The 12,523-nt window shown below is 48.9% G+C and overlaps 1 long non-coding RNA gene across 1 annotated transcript in view; it reads left to right on the top strand.

Annotated features, from left to right (window-relative positions):
- The first annotated feature begins 262 nt into the window (after positions 1-262).
- LOC144378009 (uncharacterized) overlaps positions 263-12,523 on the top strand; it is a 29,508-nt gene continuing 17,247 nt past the window's right edge. The window contains exons 1-2 of the long non-coding RNA XR_013439434.1: positions 263-479; positions 2,345-2,584. This is a non-coding gene — a long non-coding RNA (uncharacterized LOC144378009). The remainder of the gene's footprint in view (positions 480-2,344; positions 2,585-12,523) is intronic.

The following is a 12,523-nucleotide window of genomic DNA, read 5'->3' as shown; positions in this document are numbered from 1 at the left end:
CTCTGCCGCCACAGGGGCGCCCGTGGCATGGGCATCACCTTCTCCCGGGTCCGCACTGAGCCCTTACAGACTCCTAGACAAGGAGAGCCTAGTGCAGCCAGCCGTCTTCTTTTACGTCTGGAGTAAAAAGAGGGAAAGGGATTGATCCGAGGACACGTGGTGAATTAGTAAGAGTCAGCTGTGGACTCTAACCCCAATTCTCTGTCCTCTCTTGCCTCTGCCCAGTGTCCATATAAGGTCAATTTAGTCAGTTATACCCCAAGCTCCCTCTGGGCTCTTCTCCCTGCTGTGAGTCACTGTGTGTCACCTGGAGCACCTCATGGGTCTTTTTTTCCCCTCCCCTCCCCCTAACATCCCGTTCTCCATTCAACAGCCAAAGTGATCTTTCAGAACATGGATCTGCCCTGCCCTGCCCTGCCTAACAGCCTCCATGGCTTCCAGCGCAGTGTAAATACAGGAAAGTAGTCCCAGCGGCCAAGGTATGATCTAGCCCTCTTCTTCTGCTGCCCAACACGGTTGAGTCAGCCCCCTGTTACCTTTTCCTCCAACCTGTCAAGTTCATTTCCACTTGCTGGTCCCTCTTCCTCAAACTTTCCTTCTCCAGGGATTCTTAACTAGGGGGCCAATGGATTTAACTGGATTTCAATATAGTTGTTTTCCTATGTAACCCCACGTGTAGTTTTAAATGCGTTTAAATACAGCATTCTGGGAAGGGTCCATAGACTTTACCAGCTTTCCCCTAAGCCTGGTGCAGAAGAGTTTAGGAACCCTAAGACTTTTGCTTGGGTATCTCCTTATTCAGGTTGGGGCTGAACATCATCTCCTGCGGGGGGGGGGGGGCGTCTGTGTCACTGGCGTCCTCATCCAATTGTTGCCTGGCACAGCAGTTCTCAAAGTGAGGTCCCTGGACCAAGAGCATCAGCATCATCCAAGAACTTGTTCAAAATGCATGTTCTTAGGTCCCAGCCCAGACCTGCTGAGTCAGAAGTAGGGGGTGGAGTCCAGCAAGCTGTGTTAATGAGCCCTCCAGGAGATTTCAATGTGGGATTCTCAAGTTGGAAAGCTGCTGGCTCAGCACAATATCACCGTGCTACCACAGCTACCACCACCCAGGGGAACCCAGTGACCTGAAAAAAAGGTATGACAGGAAGAAAGGAAAGAAGTGGTGGAAGGAGAGTGCTGGCTGAGCAATCAGGAGGGCTACACTGAACCTAAAGCCCCTAGGGAGCTGGGCTTTCTTGGGGAAGGGGGCACAGTTTGGATGTAGCCAGGTAGGGCTTGAGGTGTGGAGTGTCTTATATTGTCACTTGGTGGTTGGCCCAGGTCAGCATCAAACCAGGGAGAAGAAGGTCCACATTCTTGCCTTTTACATAAGGCGGGAGAGGACTTTGCACTCCTCTGGGCTCTCATACCTCTGACCTGTTCTGAACATTAACCAATGCCCCTAAAGTCTGGTTTGGAACCAGCTGCAGTCACTCAGCCTGGTTCCCTTGTTTCTGCCCCTTTGCCCACAGGAAGTTCCAGAGCAATTCCAGGGCCCTCCCATCCTGAACTGTTTCCTGTGCATTCTCCAAAGGGCCAGATGTTCCTGCAATCTGAGCCTAAGCCTATTCTTCAGACTGAAGAGCTGGCCTGTCCCCAGTCCCGTGGAGCCACCTAATACTGCCTGTAGAACAGCTAGTTGCAGCCTGCAGTCTCTGGCTTTGGTGGAGTTGTGGAAGGGGTACCATGGCCCTTTTCCTGTTGGCCACTGGTCTTGGCCTCTGTACAATTCCCAGGCCCCTGGGGGGAAACCAGACACTTAATTGACTTCCCTAATCTGATGATAGAGTATTGGGTATCAATAGACCGCGGGCAAGCTATTTTTGTCCATGGTTTCAGACAGAGCAGAAGCCCAGGCTGCCACCATGTTCCTGCCACACCACCTCAGGGATGAGCTCACCCACGTCTGCTAACACAGCAGCATTGGCTGTGGCTAGGCAGGCTGATTTAAGACCTCCCTGGGAAAGTTCTAGGAAGTGGGGATGTAAGCAATTACAGTAGTGTGCCTGAACCAGAGCCTGCCAGAGACCAGACTGGAGTCAGGAGACCTGGGCACTAACTCAGTCTCTTAGCTGGGGAATATTGGATGGATGACTTAAACAACCTATGCTTCAGTTTCCTTGCCTGCCAAGAGGAGGCTGAAGTTGATGCTGACATTGGCACTAGAATTCTACAATGAGGTCTGAGTATTTTCCCCACCCTGTCTTATTTTAGAGCCCTGAGCCTTGCTCACTTTGTGGGCCATGGCCAAGGTAAGAAACACCAGCTCGATAACATTTAGGGTTCCTGGGTTTGTTTCCAGCTTCTTCTTCCGTGCCTTTCATGATTTTGTCTGACATGTCTGGGCAGAGAAGTGAAGAAGACACCTGCAAAGTGCTCAGGGCACCTTGTATGAACGTGCCTACACTCTGGATCCTAAGCGAGTGAGCATCATTTGTCTTGGATGCTCTGGGACCTTCTGATCCTCACGGCCCCCTGCTGGACCACAGCCCTTATGCTTGATCTACATGCTGTCTTTCTCCCACAAGTTTGTGAGGTCAAGGTCAGTGGGGCTCGGGTGTGGGGGGATGTCCCATTGCCTTTGTGTCTCCAAAACCTCATGGGTCCTCAATGAATATACATGGAACAAATGAATGAACAAGTGAATGAATGGAGGGATGAATGGATGGATGGATGAATGAAGGAAAGAAGGAAACCCATGTGGGACTTGCTTGCTTGTCCCTGTATGTCGTTGCTAGGTGGGGGAGAAGACAGGATTAGTCACAGCTAACTAGGAGAGGGCCTGATGGCTCTGCCTGGAAACCTCCCCCTCAATCTTGGTTTGCAGTCTCCAAAAAGGGAGAAAACCATAGAATCATGGAATGTTGGCTCCAAATGAAAACCCATCACTGAAGCCACACCCCTCCCACAGGAAAGTGAAGATCCAGACAGGTTTAGTGCCTGCCTCGATACTGAGCTCATCAAGGAATCATTGTTTTTCCATGAAAAAGAAGCTTGGTGCAGGGATGAACAGGAATGGGGAAGAATCCATATTAAATAGACAAACGTTAAGCACAGGAAGCCTGGACTTTCCCAGGGCTGACTAGGCCAGGGCAGCAAGGAATTCTGGAGTGAAGGGGTCTTGCTGAGCCCCATTGTGGCCACTTGCCTGGGCCAAACCATGGAGCATTATATAACAGGGCCAGAGGCTGCAGAAACACCTAGACTGGCCTGCTGTTCATTCTGGAACGCGGTTTCCAGCTATTTCCTATAGAGGGAGATTTTGCTGAACACAGGACTTTCTGCATTTTCCATTCATTTGCTATTAAAGAAAAGCAGGAGACAAGATATAAAATCCTTCCCCAAGATTGCCTGAAACCTTCCAGTTTGTGAAAAGGAAGAGCTTAAGCCCTGTGTCATGGGTCCCTAGAGGCCTGGGGCTTCTGAGGCAGTAGGAGCTGTTCCCAAGTGGAAATCTACTGCTAAAACAGGCTGCTTCCCTCTGGCAGGGCCTAGGAAAGGTGCCGAGTCCTTGTGATGTAGCTACATATCAGGCTGAGTCTCCACAGCTCTGGGAGGAATAGGGTGAGAGAACAAGGGACTGGGAAAGATGTCTCAAAACCTCCATGACATGGCTCAATTGGAAGGATTCAAGTCTGCTTAGGGATGGGGTAAGATTGATGTCAAACCCTAGTAGAATTTCATTTCTACTAAAAACTTCATCATTGAAAATTCTCATCTTTGTCTTAATGCAACACATCTAGAAGGCCTGACGCAGGGGAGGAGAGAGATCTTGGATACATTCTTGTGTGTATGCACGTGCGCAAGGGGTCTCCCTAGATACTGACCCAAGAAGGGGAGCACAAGACCTCAAGGGTGAGCATAAAATTGAGGAGGAGGTCATATGGCTGGAATAGCCTCATATATGTCCCTCTCATGTCCCATCTGCCTGTCCTCAGGCCCCTTCTGAGGGAGATAGTGGCCTAATGGATCCAGAGCCCACCACATCAAGAGCTAACTCTTGCCCCTTATAGTCTGTGTGACCTGAGCACTTGCTCTCTTTTCTGCCTCTGTTACTTCATCTGTAGAATGGAAATAACCTTCATGCCTGATCCTTCATGCATGGTGGGGGTATGTGAGGATTGAGATAGAGCAGCAGAGAACTCAGCACAATGATGGGCACCTGGCCCAGTTTCCTAATGGCTGGGAATGTTAGCCGTTAGGAAACTGACCAATCTTCCTAGGGCTAAGTAAGGACAAGCACAGTCCATTCAGCTGGACATCTGTGGAGCATTCACATCTGTAGGTGGTACATCCTCCACAGCAGTGGGGGTGAGGCAGGGCAGTATGAGAGGGGTGATAAGGGGCCCCATCCCAGAGGATTCACAGTTTATTATGGCTCCGAGCTGGAGACTGAGCCTAATGGAGGATCTGCTGTTAAGATGGTGGTAGCATCCAGAGAAGGCTGCCTGGAGGTGGTGCTCCTTTCCTGGAGGGACTGGGACTACCAGGAGCTGGAGCATGACAGCCAGCATGATCACAGGCCATGTGATTCTACATGATCCCGAGGGGAACAGGTGACCCTGTGCCCTCCCCATATCATCTGTATTGGCACCCTGGACACAGCCCACCTCAGGGGGAAAGCCAGCCAACCCTCTCTTTATAAGGGCTGCTGAGATCTGGTGTCCAAATAAACAAACATCCAGGATCCTGAATGATGAAAGAAACTGGTTGAACTGTCCCCTCCCTTTTTCTGGGTGACTTCCCTGGAGCTTTGTATGAACTGTTAAGCCTCTGTGTTCTCTAGGCATCTTGCTCAATTCTACATACCATTCACCAGAGTCTGGAGGGCTCAGAGTTCTGGTGTTCCTAACGCACTGAGTTTTTTGGAGGCAGGACTATGTCCTCCCCATGCCCAGCACAGTGGCCATTCTGACAGCACTGAGGCAGGCACATTTCTCGCACACAATCCTGTTCACCCGCTAGGCAGCTGGGCTATTGCTTGGTGCCCTACCTAGCACAGCAGGTTTTTTTTTTTTTTTGTAAATATATCTTTTTTTAAAAAAAATTATTTATTTACTCTAATTTGTTATACACGATGGCAACAAATGTTTTTTGAAGAGTTGGAATTTTGATGTTTCTAAGGAAAGCATCAAAGTCCCCATCATAGGAAAGATCGGGATTTCGTTGGACTCCCTTACGCTCTTACTGGTGTAGGGTGGCTTTCAGGTGGGTTTCTATATGCAGCATATTCTTTTAGGTCCACAGCCACTTTCAAAGTTTCCAGCCCAGGCTAGTAAACATTTGCTTCTTCTTTTTGATTCCTCAAAACAGCACCTAGAAAGTTGGGCTTCAGTGAAACGAAGAATCCCAACACAGACTTCACTAATTTTGTCTTATATATCCTTAGTCTCTGTGGGGCATTGAGTCTAGGGCCTCCCAAGAATGCCCAAATCACAGATGCTCAAGTCCCTATGTACAATGGTGTCCTATTTGTATCCTCCTGTGTGCTTGAAAACATCTCTAGATTACTTGTAATACCTACTACTATGGAAATGCTATGTCAACAGCTGCTTAAGGAGCCATGACAAGAAAAAAAGTCCATACATGTTCAGTATAGTTGCAATTTTCTAAAAAAAAAATATTTGGGGTTATGGGTAGCAGGGATTAAACTCAGTGGCACTCAACTACTGAGCCACATCCCTGGCCCTATTCTATTTATAGACAGGATTTCACTGAATTGCTTAGTGCCTCACTGTTACTGAGGCTGGCTTTGAACTTGCAATCCTCCTGTCTCAGCCTCCTGAGCTGCTCAGATTACAGGTGTGTGCCACCGTGCCCAGCCAAATTTTAATCCACAGTTGATTGAATTAGAGGATGCAGAACCCAAGGATATGAAGGACCAACCATACACACACACACACACACACACACACACACACACACACACACACACACACATTATCACCTTGGCTAAATAGATCACTTCTTAAGAGAAAACCCATGATTAAGGAGAGCATTTGGAACTAAATCAGATTAGAGTCCTGGCCCACCACTCAACCAGATGGTTGACAGATGCTCTCCCTAATCAAATTACTTAACATATTTTGTACAAATCAAAGAATCCCTTTGCCTCTTCATCTAATGATTGATTCATCTATTTGATCTTTGACAGTGACCTAGGTGCCTGGGATGTATCAGTGCACAAAATAGGCTCCTGGTGATAGTTCCATTCATTAAGGGTCAAGAAAGACAATAAGTGAGACATAGTAAGTAAAGTCCATGGTAGGAGAGTGACAAGTGCTGCAGGAAGAGGAAAAAATGGCCAAGGATGAAGAGAATCAGGTGCCAAGATTCAAGTTGTATTACAATGTTTTCCCTGTAAAAAAAAAAAAAAATCTGACGTGAAATTGAGGAGCATGGAGTCTGGAGTCCGATGTGTGTTCAAATCCCAGCATAAATTGGCTGGGTGACTTTGGAAAGGTTACCTTCACGTCCCTATGCCTCAGTTTCCTCATCTCTAAGATGAAGAGGATAAAAGTAGCTGCCATCTAGGAGACTATTATAGTTTTTACATGAGCTCATACATGCAAGGTGCTTGGAACAGTACCTGCACATACAGAAAGCTGCCTAAGTATTGAATCTATGCAGTAAGAAGTATTGACTAAATTCCAGCTTTTAATAACCCCCTTCACATGAGCAGAACCCTGGACTTCTAAGACTCATATTATCTTTATGAGCTCCCTCAGTTTTCAAGTAAGGAAAGCAAGATGTCCATCAGCCCCTTCAGTTCAAGAGCTGGCTGGAGACCCCTTCCTCACTTTGGTGGTACAGAAAGAGCAGAAGCTGACCAGTCCTGGATTAGGCTGACCAAGACCTGAATCACATCTCCACCATCAGCTTGCTTTTCAGTCTTGGGAAAGTCACATAACCTCTGCAAACCTTACTTCCTCATCTCTAAGTGGGAAGAATAATAATTAATCATCTGTCAGGTCTGCTTGCAAGTAACACCTCATTTAACCCTTACCACCTGTGAGTTGGTTCTTTGGTTATCCCCTTTTACAGGTGAAGAAACTGAGGCACTGACAGGTAAGAAGCCCTCCTCCCCATGTCCTACCCCTTCAGTGCCCAGAATGGGTAAATGACATATATACAGGCCAGGCTCAGAGCCTTGCACCTGCCACCTGGACATTGGTTCTTTCCCCGTGAGTGGCTGGATGGCAGATTAGGTAATTTGGGTCCAGGGGGTCGTTTAGCTCTTGTTTACACTTTCATATGTCCTTTCACCTAGGTGGAGAGATTAATGACCATGGGCGGGCCCATACTTCACTTAGTCCTTCCTCCTCTCCAAAAAAACCTGTTTTTTTTGCTACTGGGTAACATCAGAACAATTCAATTTTAAACACCCATGTTTGGCCCAAGCTCAGCCCTCTAGAAGGGACTTGGCTGAACCATGTTTCAGAAAGAGGAGGAAGAAGACCTAATAGACTAAGTTGTTTGTTTGTTTTAAATGAAAAAAAAAAAACTCAGAAAGACAAAAATGGCTTGGGCTGGGTGGCAAAAGGTTATTTTGGGTCAAAAGGGAAGTGGAGTCACTCATCGGAGATAATCCCAGAGGGCCATGCAGACAATCAGAAATAAACATACCTGTACTTATTCCCAGTGTGTAGGTCTTTAAATAGAGCCCTGGTGTCTGTCCCTGAATGTGGGACCAGGCGTCCCTCCTGCTGGCTGTTTACCAGACAGCTCCCAGCTCAGTGGTGGTTCCAGTCCTCAATGGGCTGCTTTGTTACTCATCTGCTCTTGCGCAGCCTCAGCCACATCTAGACACAAACGGCGCCAATGCTCATGCTCCCGTGGCCACTTGCCTTAAACAGGTTCCCAGAGTTAGGGTCAGCCTGGAGCGAGGCTTGTGCAAGAGTAGATGGGGCCCAGGCTGTGGCAGTAGCCACGCTCCAGAGCTTCCCAGCAAGAGGGAGCCCGTGACCACCCTCCAGGGCCTCCTGAGTTCTGGTGGTACTCACAGCTAAGCCTTGGTTCCTCTCAGTTCCCTGTCACTGAGGTCTGACTTGGAAATTTCCAGGCAGGTAGGCAATTATAGAACTATGGGGAATGCTATGTGAGCCAGTGGAGATCGCTGAGTTCAGTCTTAAAAAAAAATTTGGTGAATGGTACATGGAGAAGGTGAATCTGCTCCTCCTCTGACTGTTGACAGAGGGAACAAGAAACCACAGCTTGCCACTGGAGATCAGTTGGCCTTCAGCTGACATTGGGGTCTCACCTGTGGCATCTTTAGCTGGTAACCTTGAGCATTCACAAATGGCCACAGGAATCTCCTTAGAACCCGTGTTAGTGGTGATCTTATGGATCCGCATCATCTTGAGGGTTTCAAATCTCATTTGGTCCTCACTGTGATGGGACCTGATGAGGGTAAGCGGCATCATTGCTTTTTCAAGTAGGGAAACTGAGGCTCAGTGAAATGAAGACACTTGTCACTGTGCATGTTACACCATTTCTAGGACAAAGACTCAAAACAGGCCCTGGAAGGGAGTCAGTTGCAGCCATCCATGTCACCTGTGACTCCCCTAAGTGATTGATATACCTTTTGTTCCAATATATTCAATGGCAAACTCATTATCTTCTAAAATACATCACCTGTTCTCAGGGAGATTTTACAATGACCAACTATCCCCTTATTTTGAGTCTCATTCTGTCACTGGGTTCTGGTTCTGTCACTCCAGTTCCCTTGTGGGGTCATATGGAGCATCCCTCCCTTCCAGAAGCCAATTGTCCAAAAATTTGAAAGACTGGCTTGGCCAGGCTGCCTCAGATACACAGTGAGGTTGCCCAGGGAGGCTCCTTCCCCGACTCTGCCCACAGTCCACCCTGGCATTAAGCCAGCATGCAGCACTAAAGGGGACCCTCTGTTTGCAGGTCCTGAAACCTCTGCCTGGTGAGCCAGCCCCACAGACGCTTGCCCAGCCAGGTCTGAGGACTACTCCAGGCCCGTGGGGTCCTCTCTCTTGTGCCAACTTTGCAGCGAGGACTGCTCTCCTCTCCTCTGTCCCTGAGCTGGTGAGGGAAAGGCGGCAGCAGAATGCCCTTACTGTTCGTGCCTGTGACCTGCCAGCGGGTACTCTGTCCCAGGACGAGAGCCCCCCTGACTCACCAGGCCCGCCCTGTGTAAACGTCCCGTGCTGGGAGACCGTGCGCTGTCCTGTCAGAGGGTACATTTCCATGAGGCTCAGGTCTGATTCCCAGAACAGCAATAAAGGAGGGAACCACACATTCCCTCAGCCCCCCTTTCTCAGGCCATGTTGACAGAGGGCAGCATGGCAGAAGAGCCAGTGGGGTGGGGGCCTGGAAGGGCCAAGAGCAGGAGGGCAGGTCCCCCCACTGGTCTTCAACTGGGACAAAGCCGGCGTTGTCCACTTGCTCTTCCCTGGCTGCCCACGTGTGAGACCTGGGATTTCAGCCTGGTGGACTTGGACTGACTTCTCCTTACCCTGAGCCCCTGATGAAGTAATGGCCTGTCCCCAGGAAAATGGCATTTGCTTGGGATCAGGAGGCAGCAGGTAAAGAGGACCCTGCCCTGGGCACTCTCCTTTCCCCTCCTCTTCTGCCCAGCCCCTTAGCCCATGGCAGTAGTGAGAGGCCTCTGCATCTGGAATCTTCCAGCCCTCCTGTTCCCTTGGCTGGCTGTATTTGTCTTGGCCGCCTTCACCTGGGTTTTTTCAAACAGATTTTCTTTCCTTTGCTTTCCCCCAGCAGCTGGCCTCAGCAGCACAGCCCACAGAGTCAGGCTTGTTTGGGATGAGTGACAGCCTTGCTCTAGGCTGCAGCCCACTCGTGTCTGAGCCCAGGGATGCTAGTTTAGTCTTGGGCCCATACAGAACAGAGAGAGGACAAGAGTCAGGGCCTGGAGCCAACGAGCTGGGAGGACAGGAGACACCACAGGGAGCAGGGCAGAAAGAGGTGGACCAGCTTACGGCTGGCACACGCCATCTTGAGACTAAGACTCGTGGGAGAAAATAGAAATCAAGTGGGGAATGTCAGTTTCCAAAACCAGTGTGGAAAGAAGGGTGAATGAAGCCAGTCTAGTGGGAGGCCCTACATAGGAAGAGGGACCTGCACCCAAGTCCTTGTCTACCCCATATTATCCATCTGCTTTGGGCCCCCAGACCCTGTTCCTAATCTGTAACATGGGATGATACTAATATTTTATTCACTTCAAGCTAAGAAACTGGACTTCTTGAGGTACTTTCCAGTTAAAATTCTATGACTTAATATTTTTTTTAAACACCCATAAAAAGTTATTTGTGTGAAAACATAACATTGACATAAAAGGTGTGCCAGGTTGGGGTGAGGGGGAAAAGTACCCTCCCTAGTGATTTTTAGATCTATCTTAGGATTAATCTACTTCTAAATGGTGGCCTGTCTTCCTTTGGGGGTGGGCCTGAACTCAGACGGGTGGTCTTTAAAGGTCCCCTTCCCTGGCCTTCCCAGGAACACAACGCAAAGGGCAAATATTGCCCATGCGCTCCGCTTTGCCTTGGCATTCTGCCTCCTTCTCTGCTCCGCTAAGGCAACCCCAGCCTCTCACCTTGCCCGTGGCCAGCTGGCCCATAAGCCAGACTTGGTGCTTGGCACAGTGTTCTTCTGCCCCAAGGGTAACTCAGGGCACACGCTGGTGGTTGGCACCTTCCAGAGCACCCATGCCTGAGGCTCAGGTGGCCTACTGCAGACTGAGAGATCCTGTCCACTGCCTGCCACACCATGGAGGGAGCCTCATCCCAGGGGCTCAATTCACCACTGTCCCCCTGGGGTGCTTTTTGATCATGTTGAGTTCCTTCCCAGATGGGTTCCGTGCTCTCCTCCACCTCACATCCCAGCTGGGTCACCATTTCTTATCTCCAGCTGAGTTTTGGGCGTAGGGGGTGGTGGTGGTGCTCAGATCCCTCCATGTATATATCTTTGCTCCTTGCTGTGGCCTTTGTATGAAACCACTGATGTCCTAGCCATGGTCCTCACAGTCTCACGGGTGCTGGTCCTGAACTGGCCCTCACCACTTCCTGCCACCATTCTGCATCCTCCACATGGTGCAAGGTCCCTCTTTTTTTGGTTGGTTCTAATCGTTCTTGTCTATTCCGTATCCTTTTCTTAATCTACAGTCAATACTCTTTATTCACGGTAGTTATGTTCTACAAAGTCACTATAAATATTCAAATAGCAAATATGCAAGCTTTGCTCCTAAGGGAAATACGGTGGTGTTTTCCTTCAAGCCTCTGGTCCCATTTCCTCAACTGATCAATACATAACCTTGTGTTATGTCAACTTATTTAGTATCTAGTTAATTCATTAGCATTGAATCCACAGTCAACAGCACTAGAACTCACCCTGAGTAAATCTTACCTAACAGCCTCAGGCGGAGCACATGCCTTTGACAACTCACATTTTTCACAGCTTTGCACACATCCATGAATGATGGCAGAAGTGCCCCCAAGCATTGATTTGGGGATTACGAATACATTTTAGCTAGTAGGAAAATTTGCAAAAATGTAATCTGAAAATATGGAGAACCAACTCCCTCCTCCCTCCACCTGCTCTCTGTCCTTTACCAGACCCTTCTGACCTTCTCCCCCATATCCCATACCTTTCCTTATTTGTTCACACAATTAACACTTATTGAGCATCAAGCACATATCAGGTGCTATGCTAGGGTCTCTGGACTCTCTAAAACACACATTGGACAGGGACCCTGTCTTCAAGTAGCTTATAGTTTAGAGTGGCATCAGCACACATATTCTGCAGAGCCAAATAGTATCAGCTTTGCTGGTTGTTCGATCTCTGATTAAACTACTGCATTTGATGCTGTTGTAGGCCAAGAGCAATACAGGTGGCAGGTGTAGTCTGCTCTGGGGACCTGTCTGGAAGCAACCCCTATCTCCCATCTCTCTACCCAGTCTCTCTGTGTCTGATAAGCCCAGGCTTATCACTCTTAACTCCCCGAAAGCCATCCATTCTTGCCTAGCTCTTTTGGAAATCCTCCTCTGAAACTGCCTAGGACCCCAGGGCCAGGCCCATGACCATCCTGTCTGCTGTTATGTCAGTGTCCAGCACAGCAGAGGTTCCAGTGATTTGCTGGATGGGCAAATAAGTCCACCAGTCAGTGTCCCATATTTATAACTGCACAGACTCAACTTTTGGCCCCACATACTTCTGGGGACCTGGCTGGAAGCAATCCCTAATCACAATCATTTCTCTATGGATGAGGCATTGGCTGAAACCCACCTGACATTTTCATCCAGGAAAGGGCCCAGGGCATCATGGGCATACATCTTAGATAGGGAAATGGTATCCTTCGCCTCCTCCTTATTTCCTCCTCCATATTTCTCTCTTTTCTGTAACTCAACTCCCCTTCTCATCCCCAGGGAAAGTGGGGTGTCAGGAGGCTGCTGAGGGTGGCCTCTAGTCTAGGGTTTATGGGAGCAGAGTGGCAAAA

Source organism: Ictidomys tridecemlineatus, chromosome 5 (genome assembly GCF_052094955.1).
Source record: "Ictidomys tridecemlineatus isolate mIctTri1 chromosome 5, mIctTri1.hap1, whole genome shotgun sequence".
Classification (NCBI taxonomy): Eukaryota; Metazoa; Chordata; class Mammalia; order Rodentia; family Sciuridae; genus Ictidomys; species Ictidomys tridecemlineatus.
The sequence above is the reverse complement of the archived record's forward strand: the minus strand, read 5'-3'. Positions and strand labels throughout refer to the sequence as shown.